Source organism: Pipistrellus kuhlii, unplaced genomic scaffold, assembly GCF_014108245.1.
Source record: "Pipistrellus kuhlii isolate mPipKuh1 unplaced genomic scaffold, mPipKuh1.p scaffold_m20_p_150, whole genome shotgun sequence".
NCBI classification, from domain to species: domain Eukaryota; kingdom Metazoa; phylum Chordata; class Mammalia; order Chiroptera; family Vespertilionidae; genus Pipistrellus; species Pipistrellus kuhlii.
In genome coordinates, this window is record NW_023425461.1 from 42,996 (window position 1) to 58,187 (window position 15,192).

Consider the following 15,192-nt stretch of genomic DNA (forward strand, 5'->3'; position numbering starts at 1 on the left):
TTCTGATTGGTGTGTTTCGGGGGATGCTGGAGTCTCACCCCGATGTTACTCTCCCTGGATGGACATGAAACGTGCTGACCTGACAGAGGCGGCAGATGTTATCACAGACCGAAGTGGAGCAACAGGCATTCCCGATAAATTATCTCCTTCCCGTGTCTTCCCATCGTCGGTCCCTGGACAGAGCGGCGATGAGGTCATGGGCACGGTGGGTGTGCAGGGATGGGTGAGTCAGAGCACCCACCTGCCCACAATCCTCACCTCTCCCCACCTCCAGGGCGGGGCACCCCACACGCACTTACTCTTTTCTTTGTCTCCAAAGAACCGTTTCTGCTTTTAACAATAGCAACGAGGCCGCAGCCCGCTTCCAGAAAATGCTTTTTGGAGCAAGTTCCCTCCCTTGATCTCTGCAGCTTTTTCTGGCCCATGAATGCTTCTGGGAAGGGTGTACCTAACAGTAAGGAGCCTGGTGTAGGATCAGAGGGTGAGAGAGGACAGGACTACGTGTGCCCACGGCCGGGAAGTCTCTGCCTCACTCCCAGCCTCACAGAACCCCAGGCTCCTTCCCACCCAGGAAACCCACCGCCCACCCCGGCCCCAGGTATGTGACGAGGGGCTGCATGCCCTCGAGTTTGTTATGCTTTCTCTAGATTCCGTGGTCCGCAAACTGCGGCTCGCGAGCCACATGCAACTCTTTGGCTCCTTGAGTGTGGCTCTTCCACAAAATACCACGGCCTGGGCAAATCTATTTTGAAGAATAGATTATAAAAAGTTTATGTTTAAAAAATCTGGCTCTCAAAAGAAATTTCAATCATGTTGTTGATATTTGGCTCTGCTGACTAACGAGTTTGCTGACCAGGCTCTAGGGGTACCTGTGATTGACATGCAGCAGGTTGGTTAGTTAGGGTGTATCATCTCAGGTAGAGCCGATTTCTTAAAAAGCAGTAAAAAAGATAAAACATTTCTGATTACTCATAGGTGTTCTTTAACCATATTCTATCTCTCTCTCTCTTTCTCTCTCCCCCCCCTCCCTCTCCCTCATCCTCTGCCCGTCCGTGGTCCCCCCCCGCCCCTGCATGGAGTGGGTGGCCTGTCCCTTGTCAAATGCCCGGATCCCAGATCCCGAACCCCGACTATGCTGCTGGAAATGGAACCTGCCAAGGGGCAGGCACGGGCGCTCCGGTGGCTGCTGAGCACAAGCAGCAGGCGGCCAACAGAAGCCAGAGAACTGGGCGGAAAGGAGCGCCGTCCCATGGGGAGGCCATCCACTCTGTGCAGGGCCGGGGGCCTCGCGCTGGTCCTGGGCTGGGGCGCAGGCGGAGGGCTGATCGGATTGGCGGAGGCCCACTCGGCAGTCACCTCACACACGGACACGGTCACTCCGAAGGGACTGGCCCGCACCGAGGGGCCCACGTGCCAGGGCCAAAGGCTGAGCCAGCTGCTCAGGGCCCAGGCCAAGGGGTCTCACTCCGTGTGTGGGGACTGGGTGGTCGTCCGAGGGGAAGAGCGAAGCCCCCTCCCGCTGCTGGGGCTCTCCCTCCTGGAGGCTCTTCTGGTGCCCAGTGAGCGGTGGGTGTCAGGGAGATAGGAGGCCATTTCCTCCTCGGACAGCAGGGCATCACGGGTGTGGGTGGGGCCTCATGAGTAATGGGATTCCTGGAGAGCCAGGATTCTTTCCAAGCACTTGGCGGCCCTGCAGAGTCTCCTCCAGTTTCCTGTCTGCAGAGCGGGCCAGGACCTGCCACCCGCAGGCGCTGAGAGCTGGTGATGGGGTCACGCCTGCTCCCTGCGGCTCCTGCCACCGTTCAGAGTCTGAACAGCTCCTGCTGTAAAGCATCTCACCCTCTGATCCTACACCAGGCTCCTTACCGTTAGGTACACCCTTCCCAGAAGCATTCATGTTGCTTCTTCCCAGTAAAATATCAAAATAGTGTATATGAATTCATTGAGATCATCTTTATGGTAGAAAAAGAGATCTTCAGTGGGAGATAAATGGTTTCTGATAAATGGGAGAGTGTTCCCTGGAGAAATAAGCCACGGGATTGGAGGACCAGCCTCTCACTGAAAGCTCACCTGGAACTTGTGTGGGTGGTGCACGCAGGAGCTGGGCAGGGCGGTGGGCGCCGGCCTGTGCACACAGCAGCCGTCCTGAGCCGTGCAGGAGGACCCAGTTACAGAGTTCGCTGTGCTGGGGAGAAAAGCAGAGAGCGTTGGGGTGCAGGGGCCACCCCACTCGAACTGGGGGATCGGGAGGGATTTGGGAGGAGTGTGAGTGTCTGCCTCTTACACCTGTGAGTGGCACCGGCCACGAGCAATCCAGGCCCCAGAGAGGCGAAGGTTTGGATAAATACTCCCCGCCCCAGTATTGTTACTTTAAGAAAATCAGAATAAGGCCCTGGCCAGCCTGGCTCAGTGGACAGAGCATCAGCATCCATGTTTCTGTCTTGCCCTCTCTCTTCCACTCTCTAAAAATTAATGAAAAATATCCTTAGGTGAGGATTAACAGAAAATCAGAATAAGCAGGAATATTTGCCCAGGACAGTGAGAGAACACAGGGCAGGGGCTCACTGCTGTGACTGGCTAAGAACAGGGTGTCAGGTAAGTAGGTTTCTGTTCAAACAAAATAAACGCGACCATGAGTTATTGGACATCACAAGTGGATTTGGGAAGAGTAGGAACAGGCGCTAATGTGGAAAGTTAGTGTGAACTCGTGTTTGCTGAGAAATCAGCCCAAATGTTTACTCAAGGAGATGATCCAATTTTCCCTGTCCCCACCCCCCATGTTAACGGTACTGCCACCCAGCCACTGGGTTATCCGCGTCATTGAGTGTAAGTAATATGAGTATATGTGTACATGCATGAGTGTATATGCATTTATGTGCATGTGTGTAACGAATGTGTGCGTGTGTGCATTTATGTATATACATGTGTGTATGTGTGTATGTGAGGTATGCAGAACACTGGATAGGCGCTTGTGCAATGAATGGGCCCTATGTCTCCACTGGTTCCCTTCTGTCTCTCTTCCTTTCTACACGGTTCCCTTCCAGGCTGTGACATTCTGCTCAGATTGGACTGTTCGTACACACCTGAGCTGTTCCTCACAGGCCTGGAGCCTGGCACATTGGCAAGCTCATGAGTAACCTGTTCTCTGCCCGTCCGTGTTGGCGCCGCCCAGGTCGCCCAGCCTGGCCCCCTCAGCCTCAGTCCCAGCCGAGCACCGAGCCATCACCTGTCTGAGCAGGGGCTTGTCGTGCTCTAACCTGCCCCGCGCTGTTGCCCAGCGGCTTTGTGAGGTCTGGGGGAGGGAAGGCCTGGGCTGCACGTGCTGACTGTGAAAGAAACACATTGTGGAGTCTGAGGAATCAGGTTTCCCAACCGGAGTGCGGTGCAGGTGCTTGCCACCATGAGTGATGGGGCTTTAGCTCACTTCCTCTGGGGGAAGTTGGGCCCGAGCTGAGACGGTACCGTGACATAACATGACAGGGAACTTGGCTTTCCCCGCGTCTGCCATCAAACACCGTGTGGCCTCAGGCAAGGAACTGAACTTCAACATCAACGTCAGTGCCGATCCCGCCCTTCCGTCTGGCACCTGTGACACCTGGGGAAGCACCTGTGAGAGGCAGCCGTGCTCCCTGCCTCCCGCCTCCCTGGCCCTGCAGAGTGGCCCCTCCATGCAGCTGACAGCCCACTTAGATGGCAAGGAAGCCCAAGGGTCTCTGTCCAGAGACCCAGAGGTCCTCCCGCCCCCAGCCATCCAGAAGCAGCTCCGCTGTGTGAAGGCCAAGGCCGGGCAGACCTCAGAGCTCCATGCTCCGGAGTGTTGCTCCCTCTGACCCTTGACTGTGACTGAGCTGGTCACTGCAACCCCATTTCCAGTGCCTGCCTGCTCAGCAAGGGTAACCCACGACACTCGCATCATGCCCCCACGGAGGCCTGCCACCACCTCCCACCTTCCTCACTGCACACCTTCCTCCCGGCTCTGTCATTCACTCATCAAAATCCTTACCTCGCGGTGAGGCACCCCTCCACCCCAGGCTTAAAATAACCAAGTTACTCAGAAACATCTCTGTGTGGACTAAAATACATAGTCTTTTTTTAAAGTAAGAAAATGAGCCCAATACTTTTATTTTAAAAAAATATAACTTATTTCAGAGAGGAGAGGAGAGAGGGGAACACCAATGATGAGAAATCATTGATAGGCTGCCTCCTGCAACCCCACACCAGACCAAGCTGGCAACCTGGGCATGTACCCTGACCAGAAATGGAACCATGATCTCCTGGTTCATAGGTCAACGCTCTGCCACTGAGCCGCACCGGCCAGGCTGTTTTTATACTAAAGAAGTGCTCACTGCAAGGGCTGGCCATGCCACAGAGGATGGCTGATGCTGGAGAACCTTGTCCCCAGAAGCACCTTGTTCATAGAGAAGGGGGCAGGGGCACTGCTGTCCTGAGGGATGATTCTCAGGAGTGGGGTGAGGAGGACTTGCTCTATTCTGAGCAGACCTTCCAGGCCCGGATGCGAGAAATTACCCTTTCAAATGCACGTGGTGACAGTCATGGAGACTGTCACAAAGGAACAAAAACCATCTTTGAAAATGGGAAGATTTTGCATCTATTCACAGACATATGCTCACACAACCCAAAATACCCACAGTGTCGCTTGATTAAGGGGGCGGAGCGCACGACGAACAACCTTAAACAGAATCATTTGGTGCAGGAAGTCCCAGTTCCGCCGCTGCCTCACCGCCTGATTGAGCCTCAGAGCAGCATGCGGGCCTGGGGAGTGGCTGGGATGCACAGCTGTTCCCGCATGCCGCTATGCGTGGAAACCTCGTGGGTCTGAGCGTCTTAGTAACTGTGAGATCACCGAGAACGTAGCTGGAAAAATAGCCAAGGGAAACTTAGAGACACTGTGCAGTCGCTATGTTTGTATTTTGGAGGAATTTAGAAATTCCCCTATACTCAGTCACAAGCCTAATAAGCATAGTGGTTAACAGACATTTTTATTTTGAAATGTCTTTTCATTTTTTTAAATGTCTTGAAAGTTTTGGTAATCTGTTAATACTTCCTATATATAGAAAATATTTTTAATATACATTTATTTATTTCAGAGAGGAAGGGAGAGGGAGAAAAAGAGCGACCTACAGCTCTTTCTGTTGTAAACCCGTTATCACAGGAGCTAGAGTGATGATGAGAATCATTGCTCTGCTGCCTCCTGAATGCCCCTCATAGGGGATGGAGCCCACAACCCAGGCATGTGCCCTGACCTGGAATCAAACCCTAAGCTTGTGGTTCATATGTTGACACTCAATCCCTAAGCCACATCTCCTAGGCTAAAAGCATCTACTTCTTACAGAGTTTCAGTGTAACCATTTTAAATGTTATGTCTATTGTATAAACTGATTACAATATCATTAGCATTTGTCAGGTTCTGCAGTGCAGAACCAACAGGAGATATATGCACACATGTATGTAAATGTCTCGTGTGTGTGTGTGTGTGTGTGTATGTAATTGACCCAGGTGACATGGGGGCTGAGAAGGCCCAGATCTTACGGCCTGAGAACCAGGGGAGGTGGCGGTGAGAGCTCCATCCCCGTTCCATGGCCGGAGGCCCAGCTCTCACTCACCTTTGGCGCCAGGCAGCAAACAGACCTCCTCCTCCGCTGGTTTTCCGAGGCTTCCAGGCGAGGATAGGAGGCCACAGACTGTGGAGGGTGAGCTGTACTCAGTCCACTGACTTCATCTTAGTCTCATCCAGAAACTCCCGGACACACCCAGAATCACATTTGACCAAATATCATGCCCCCTGGCTAACATAAGATGTACCATCACAATGGGCATATGAGTTATGCTTTTCACCCAAATGGATAATGAAGCATTCCTTGAAGTTTGCAGCGACTGTCCCCTTCTCTTCATGCTGCTCTGTCACCCACACCTCTGTCCGCTGCCTGGCTCTTCCTGTTCTGGCTGGAGGTGGTCTGGCTTTCCGAGCTTCTGGGGCTGCAGGCCACTGCCCTCCCTGCACCTTCAGCACCTCAGCAGGGCTCTGGTGTGATAACGGGTTTACAACAGAAAGAGCTGCAGATCGCAGACACAGGTTATGAAGTCTCTACAGAAACCGAAAGGGAAGATGAGAGCGACGGTCAGCAGAGGGAAGTTTGGCTCTGACAACACTGCTGCAGCAGACAGCGCACATGCCTTCCTCCTGGCCAGGTAAATACAACCACACGCTGAAGGATTACTGACCTCAGTTACTTTAATCCAGTGCATCATGTCCAGCCTCCAATAAAAAACGACATGACATGTTATTAGGCAAAAAACATCATCCGAAGAGATAAGGCACATGTCAGAATCAGCCATGATGATCAGACCACAGATTCCAAACAACTAGGATTTGTATTCCACTAATGGAAAAGTGGACAACACTTAAGAAGGGGTAGGTAATATAAACAGAGAAATGGAAACTAAGAATAGAAAGGACATCCAAAAATTCAAAACACTGTAATAGAAATGAAAAATGTCTTGAGAGGATCACCTGTAGACTGAACATAGCTAATGAAAGAACCAGTGAGCTCAAAAATATGTCAAGAAAAACTTCTTGAACTAAAATGTATAGAGAGGAAAAAAAGAACAGAATAGCCAAGAATTGTCAGACAATTACAAAAAGTGTAACAAATATGTAATGGGAATGCTAGGAGAAGAAAGAAAGGAACAGAAAAATAAAAAGTAACAATATCTGAGAAGTTTTCAAAATTACAGACAGACACCAAACCACAGATCCAGGAAGCTCAGAGAGCACCAACCAGGATAAATACCCAAACATTGGGACCTAGCATATCATAGTCAAACTTCAGAAAACCAAAGACAAAGGGTGTGGGGAGTGGGGATCCACCTCACTTAGAGGAACAAAATAAGAATGACATCAGACTCATATTCACAAACTACACAAGCAAGAAAACGGAGTAAGATATTTGAAGTGTTGAGAGAAAAGTCAGTCCAGAATTCTGTAGCCAGCAAACACATCCTTTGAAAGTGGATAAAGACCTCCTCAGACAAACAATGGATTTGATTCCCACAGTTCTGCCCTGTGAGAAACATTGGAAGTTCTGTCGAGAAAATGAAGTTATATAGGCCTGAAACTTGGATCTGGGTATTTGAGAAAGAATAAATGAGGGGGAAATGAGGGTAGTGACACTGTTCTGTGTAGTGACACTGTAATGATGAATACATGACACTATATTTGTCAAAACTCATAAGCTGCATGCACAGAATGAACCCTAGCATAACTGTGAGCAGATTTTATTTCATTACCACGTTCAGTAGTAACGCACCAACTGTTGTAAGTGTACATCACTAATGCGATCTTTTAAGAGAGAAACTTTGGGTCAGAAGTGAGAAGGGGTAGAGGGGAGTTGCCATTACTTTCTGACCATTTTTTCTGGAAACATTAAGATGTCTAAGAAATAACGTCCTTGGCCCTGGCTGGTTTGGCTCAGTGGACTGAGCATCGGCCTATGGACTGAAGGGTCCCGGATTTGATTCTGGTTAAGGGCACATGCCTGGGTTGCAGGCTCCATCCCCAGGTAGGGGTGGGCAGGAGGCAGCCGATCCATGATTCTCTCTCATCATTGATGTTTCTATCTCCCTCTCCTTTTCTCTCTGAAATCAATAAAAACATATTTAATAAAGTCTGTTAATGAAAAAAACTAAATGGCAACAAATGAGGCGCATCCCAACTGGCCTCCAAGCAAATCCTATCAGGTGTCCCCCCCAAAACCACATGGACCACAGACGATCCCGGACAATGCTATATAACTGTGTCAAGAGAAAGAACTTACATTCCAGCATTATTTTTTCCATCAACACTCGTGCGTTTCTGTGTCTGTGTTCCCATGTAGACATGTACACGTGTGCGTGATGCAGGCTCAGTGTCCTGGGGGAAAGTGAGCCATATGATATGTCAGAGTAACCTTCCTGGAGGGTATCGGGAGACAGATGGGGCTGACTTTGGTTACGATGCTAAACCTGCATCTTTCCACTGGTGCTCGTGTGCATGTCTCTTCTGTCAGGGAAGTAGCCAAGGGGGTCTGGTGGAACATTTGGTGATTATTAGACGTCATAGCTAAGCTATAAATTTGGCACCGTCCCTTCCTGCGATGCCAGATGGGGCTCAGATACATACCTCCTTACTGCCCGCACTGTACCGCTACCACCCTGTTAAATTTTATTAACTCCAAAAATTGCCTTGAAGAACATAAATCATGAATGCACCCAGAAAGGGATCCAAGCTGTTTCATGTTACACTTGGAGTCCAAGACAATTAAGGATAAATACTCTCTTTCTATGGGACTGAAGTAAATCTAAGTTGGGGGTCTTTTCAGACTATAAGGTAAACCCCCAAAGTGAAGGAAAATCGAGTGTAAAGCACAATGGCCTTTTCACTGCATTCCTTCCATCCTTGCAAACAGCGTGTAGGCATTTCAAGAACCATCGGACCACATGAACCCAGGACCACAAAACCACATGGACCACATGGACCCCAGAACCACATGGACCACAGAGGGAACAGCTCTCTTCTTTAGAACTAGAAATGAGACAGGCAGATGCAGCTATTGGGGTGTTTGTTTTTTAAAAAACTCCTTTGAGTGTAACTTTCCACTATTTCCCTTTCTCTCAAAAACTTGGAGTTGCCCACAGTGACATGACTGCTGTACTAGTGCCCCTTTCCCGTCGGCTGCTCAGAGTTCTGCTGGTTAAACACAGTCGCTCAGCGTGCCAGCCAGTGGGTCTGGGGTGGGGCCACAAAGTGAACTTTCACACGATTCCAGGTGATTCTCAAGCAGATGGGTCAAGAGTCCTATTCTGAAAAAACCTGCCCTGGACAATTTGAACACATGTAAATACCCAGTTTACCCTGTGAGGACGGTCCTTTGCCCCCAGGATCCAGCTCTTCTTCCTAAGAGGCATCTGAGCACACATGCCCATGGGCAGGAGTCAGACACGGGGAGTGGGAAGACCCCCCTACAGTCGGAAGGCCCCCACATGAGGTGCGCCCCTGCTTTGGGTTGGCAGGAACAGCGGGAGTGTCTTTCCATGGCATCCTCACCCAATGCAGACACTAGCGACTCTTGCTGGGTCTTGTCAGCCTCCCCACAACCATCACACGGCTGCTCGCTTCTCTGCTGGGATGACCCAGTGCAGGTATCAGTAAAACATTTAAGTGCCGAGGCACCATCTTCCCCCAGAAACAGATCACAGCTGATGACAGGTTAATGGGACACAGGAGTGCAGGGCTCGGCTTAAATGCAGGACAGGTTGGGAAGATCAGCAATTCATTCTTGAGCACTGAGGTGACCCTCAGCGCAGGAATTATAATCCTCTTCAGATGCAGCATCCTTTGGAAATTATAACCTACGTAAAAAGCACAGCCCCAGCTGTTTGGCTCAGCGGATAGAGCCTGCAGACTGAAGGGTCCTGGGTTCAATTCTGATCAAGGGCACAGGCCTGGGTTGCACTCCGGATCCCAAGCTAGGGACATGCAGGAGGCAGCCAATCAATGATTGTTTCTCATCATTGATGCTTCTCTCTCTCTCCCTTCCTCTCTGAAATCAATAAAAAACATTTTTTAAAAAGACTGAATTATGGCAGTGGCCTCCACTACTGATATCTGTTAAGATGATTACTTAGGGGGTTGTGCTATCGTGTGTATAGGTAAGATTATGGTTGATTTATTGAGGATAAAATAGTTTCATATTGCCCTTATTACATGACTTTTTCTCGAATTGACTGCAAAGGCTCTCGCCAGGACAGAGGGCAGGGAGGAAATACCGTCCCACAAGCCATGCGTTTGCTCGATGACCTGCAGCTTCCGTGGACGTGCCTGCAGGGCTCACCAGGAGCCGTGGGAACACAGGTCAAGTGTCATGACCGAGTTTTGGGGTCTCACTGTCTCACAGGAAGCCAGACTGATGCAGGCCAAGTCTAGCAGCATCTTCATCTGTGAGGGTCAAAGTGGTCAAAGAGGGGAAATTTCAGATTAGGGTTGGTGAGACCTGAGGTCACTTCCTGGGAAGTGTGGCATTCCCAACTGAAAATAAATGAAAAGATGTGGGTGAAGAAGGTGGGGAGATTAGAATTCAGGTGAACATGAATAGAATAAGGATGGTAGGGTCCAGCCAGCATGGCTCAGTGGTTGAGTGTCAACCTATGAAACAAGAGGTCGCAGTTTGACTCCTGGTCAGGGCATATGCCCAGGTTGGAGGGCATGCAGGAGGCAGCCAATCAATTATTCTCCCTCATCATTGATGTTTCTCTCTCTCCACTTCCTCTCTGAAAAACATAAAAAATATATTTAAAAAGGAATAAGTATGATAGTAATAGTCTACACATTATTATACTGGATCTCTGTAAGAATTCTATGAGGTACAAGTTTTCCAAATATTTCATAGAAGGAATTGGTTTAGGAAATCAAGACTTTTCCAGGGTCATTCTCAGGGACACCTGGCTCTCGGGGAGCGTGGGCCCCTTTCCCACAGTCCTGATTTGCTTCAGACCTTCCCTCCCTCAGATGGGACGCCGGAGCAGCAGCAGTAGGAACTGTTATCGGAGGCAAATGTGTTGGACGAGCGGACTGGGAGTCTTGTCTCTGCTGTGTTGTCAGGCTGAGCAATTTCAGGGCTTCTTCTCGATGGCAGTCCTCACGGATCTGAGGCCACCACCTGGAACCACTTACAGCAGATGCCTGGCTCAGAGCGCTGCGTGGGGCACCTCACACCTTCCAGCTGAGAGCAGAGCTCCCACGGCAGGCCAGCTCCCTGACCAGCGGGTTCCACTCCCCTGGGACGGAGGTCGCCTGGGAGTGGGGGCAGCTGAGCCTTTGCACACAAATAAGCCGGCAACCTTCTCCTCTCCTGGAGCAGCATCTGAGGACCCTCCCAGAGATTCTGGGCATTTGGTGCCCAGATGTTTGGCTCTTCTTGTATTTTAAGGGGAAAAAACATACAAAAAAAAAAAACACCAAAAACAACAAAAAACAAAAACAGAGAAGAAAGCCTCTCTGAGGAATGTCCAGCCTTGTCAGAGAAGATGAGCCGTTTCTTAGCAAGTTCATCATGAAAAAGCTTCTTTGTGGTGGCCGGGGCCAAGGCCCGGGGTCTCGCCCTGGGTCCCAGGTGGTGGGTAACAGTGTGGCTTTGAGTGAGAACATCCCCTGCTGAGTCTTTGCTATTTTGTGTCCTCAGCCAAACTTATGACAACTTACTCCTGGAACTGCTAACTGACGAAAGGCCGGCCCAGGTGCAAGGGAACAGGGAGATTTGGTGGAGAAACTGTCTGAGCCTCTGATAGAAGAGGAGGAGGGGACAATAAAAGATGAAAGGGTTCTATGAAATTGTCGCATTTTATAAGCAGAATTATAAAATTCTGGCTCAGTGGCTGAGTGTCAACCTATGAACCAGGAGGTCATGGTTTGATTCCTGGTCAGGGCACAGGCCTGGGTTGCAGGCTCCATCCCCAGTGTGGGCATGCAAGAGGCAGCCGATCCAGGGTTCTCTTTTCATTGATGTTTCTCTCTCTCCCTTCCTCTCTGAAGTCAATGAAAAAGTATTTTAAAAAGTGACAAAGCCCCAACAACAGCAACGAAGCAGGTCTGGCTTCCCTCCACCTGTGAGCCCAGGCCCCGACAATGCCCGCGTCCTTGGGTTGTTGCCTGGACGCACGGACTCCCCACCTGCACACACAGGTGCTGCGCCTTCTCCCTGACAGGCATCAGGAAGTCAGCTTGTGGACAGTGCCAGTCGACAGGGACGGGTGCTTCTCTCTCAGTCCTTCCCTGTCTCCTGCCCCTGCCCCTGCCCCTCCCCCGGCCTCCAGCCCCAGTGGTGCCGCTCCGTGAACCAGAGCCACCTACATGGGGGCACAAGGGTCCGTTTCAGACTCCTTTCCCGCCCTCTATCGCTTTCTGACCGGCTGGTCACAGTGTCCATATTGGATGTTATCCGATTCGTCTCAATTGTTCATGGGCAACACTCTCACCCTCGGCTTTCTCTGCCTGAGAACTCTCGTGGGCGGGCGGCATATTTAACCAATTTTAACCTTCGCTGCATTTCATTCATCTACCACACAATCGTCGCTCCGGGGTACCTTGAGGCCCAGCGTGAAATACCAGCATTTTAAATCCCACAAAACCAAGATAAGACTCCAGCTCTGAGAAGGAGGAGCGTTAGCGGGGGAAGAAGAGTTGAGGATAAGAGGAAGAGAAGGGGTAGGGGGAGCAATTTGGAAGGGATGGGGAGGACCCCACAACCCTGGGTCACCAGCCTTCACATCCACAGTGCAATGCCTCATGTGCCCACTAATTGAAAACACGTGGCTGTCAGGGAGCAATTATCATGACATGTCACGTTAACACATGTATTTATTTTTACGAAGCCACTTCTTGACCCCAGAACCACAAATTTTTACCAACTCAGTGTTCCGGAGAAAATCTCATTACACCACACGGGGATGCGAGGCGCAGGAAGAGATCTGAAGACCAGTCACCCACAGGGGCTGCCGCCTGCATTGTCTCCATTAAGAACCTGAAAATGAAAACCCTACAGCAAGGCCACACGTCCAGGTGAAGGCAACACCTGCTGGACGCTCTTCCGGCCTCACCCAGTGGGCAGTGTCATCGTTCCCACGACTGCACTCAGTCCCAGAAAAGCATGTGCTTGTCACTCAGGTAACAGAGGGGCCTCAATGCTGATCCAAGCGGAACAGGGCCGGTTTGGCCCAAGCTCATGGGAGCGCGTCCCATGGTGTGCCCGCCTCTCTTGGGCACATGTCTCCTGGCCGGACAGTTGAGGTTTGGTTTTCGTTCCACATCTCTAACCTGACGGCTTCCCTCTCTGCCACTTCCAAAACCCCCGTTGGAGGGATTGGCCCATCGTCCTCCATGCTCCACCCGCTTCTAGGCCGACTCACCTCAAGAGGAGTACGGTAAGGTTCAATTTCCAGCTCAGGCCCTCTCTCGAGCTCTGGTCCTGGTCACTAACCATCCACATGTTCACATCATCACCATGTTACCATCATCGTCAGCATCATCACTGTTACATCAACACTGTTACGTTTGTAGCCATTATCTTATTTAAAATCTGTATTTTTATTGGTTTCAGAGAATAAGGGAAATGGAGAGAGAGATAGAAACATCACTGATGAGAAAGAATCATCCATCGGCTGCCTCCCACACACTCCCCTACTGAGGACTGAGACCTGGAATCAAACTGTAACCTGGTTCACAGGTCAACGCTCACCCACTAAGCTGCACCCGCAAGGTGCCATTACCTCTTTTTATCCTAAAAATTCTGAGATTGATATGACTGCCACATGACTCCCTGTCAGCAAATGTTCACTCTGACTGGGCTGTGGCAAGCATGGGAGCTGCTCAGTGGTACTGCCCAAGGCTCAGAGGTGCCCGTCTCATTGGGAAGATGGACACATGGCAGGTGAAAGCAACAGCAGGTGAGAGGGGACTAACAGCAGGTCAAGGACCAGGGAGGCGGGTCTGCCCAGCTAGGGAGTCCTCTGGGCTGGTCCCCAAGATGCATAGGGAGCACCCAGGGTGGGGGTAGGGTGTGGAGGTGATTAAAAGGCATCGGACAGACAGCACTGTGCGACCAGCAGGACCAGGAGTGAGGAAACCCAGGCGAGAACATGTAAGATTTTGTTGTTGTTGAGTCGACCCCAGGATATTTTTTCCATTGATGTTTAGGAGTGGGAGGGAGGGTGAGAGAAACAGTGACATGAGATACACATTGATGGGTGGGACCTGCAACCCTTGACTGGGAATCAGTGTGTGGGCCACACCAGCCAGGACTGAACTTGTCTGTTTTTACACTAGCTTCATCTTAAAAAGAACACCTGGCCCTGGCTGGTGTGGTCCAGTGGACAGAGCATTGGCCTGTGAACGGAAGGGTTCTGGGTTCGATTCTGGTCAGGAGCAGGAGCCTCTCTCACGTTGATGATTCTCCCTGTCTCTCCCTCCCCCTTCCACTCACTCTCTCTCTAAAAAATAAAATAAAAATAAAAAAAATAAATCAAAATTCATGGAAAAATATCCCCAGGTGAGAATTAACAATAAAAAATACTTCTCTGGACAGAACACGCTTCTCCACAGAAAGCCATTCCCTTCGGAAGGAGAATAGGCAGCTTAGTGAAAGCCCAGAATTCAGGAATTCACACCACACGTGGACGGACCTCCTCCCCAGCGAGGGGCTGCTGACCTGGCAGCTTCGTGACCATGCGGTCTCTCCATGTGGCTCCCGTGCAGCAGACTGGCTGAGAGGAAGCTGCTGTCCCTGACCTGGCAGAGGAATGAAATTCAGGCAGCCCCCTCCCACGGTTCCCACTCGAGGCATCGAACCCCAATGGGGTCCTTCCCCGCAGAGGGCAGCATCCGGCTCATTGACTTCCTGTCTAATGGGTCTCGCTGTACAAATTGGACTTTTTAGGTTTTATTGTCCCCAGAGAGGTGCTTGCTGGATTATGTTCCTTTACTCTCTTTCATTCTTTATCTATTATTTACACCAGGAAACATTCCTGTGTTTCGGTCTGAAAATGCCATTGTTCCTGGCACTGGCGGAAGGAAAAACTGTTATAAATGACCCATTCCTGTGGGTCCCCATCCGGACGTGGGAGAGGCGCCTGTCATCCCACCACCTTCGTGACTCAGACTGACATTGGGGAAGGATGTGGCCCTTCTACTTCCAGGCTCAGCACCGCGAGTGAGAATTACTCTGGGGACCTTCTGCCCGGCTACATAGGAGCTGATCTACAACCAGGACAGCTCAGGCTGGTTTGAGTTGGACTGGAACACAGGTGTGTCCTCGACTCTGCCTGCCCTGGAGGGACTGAGTGGCTGTTTTAGAAACCTGAAAAGGTCAGAATTAATGAAGATGTTTTTCCCCATCCTCAGGGAGGAGTGCATGCCTGGGGAGATACACAGAGCAGCTCATGCGAGCTTGTGCAAGTGGCAGGCATCAATTTAAAAATAAGAAGCATATTTGTAGAAAAATACTAAAGCCAGAACCACTTTTTATTATACATAACATGTGTCACTTTTCTTACTTCAAATAAATTTCTAAGCGACTCGTCCTTAAATTAGCGCTCTGACAACCACACACCTGACACCGAGCAGGTGGCTGCATGGGCCTGAAT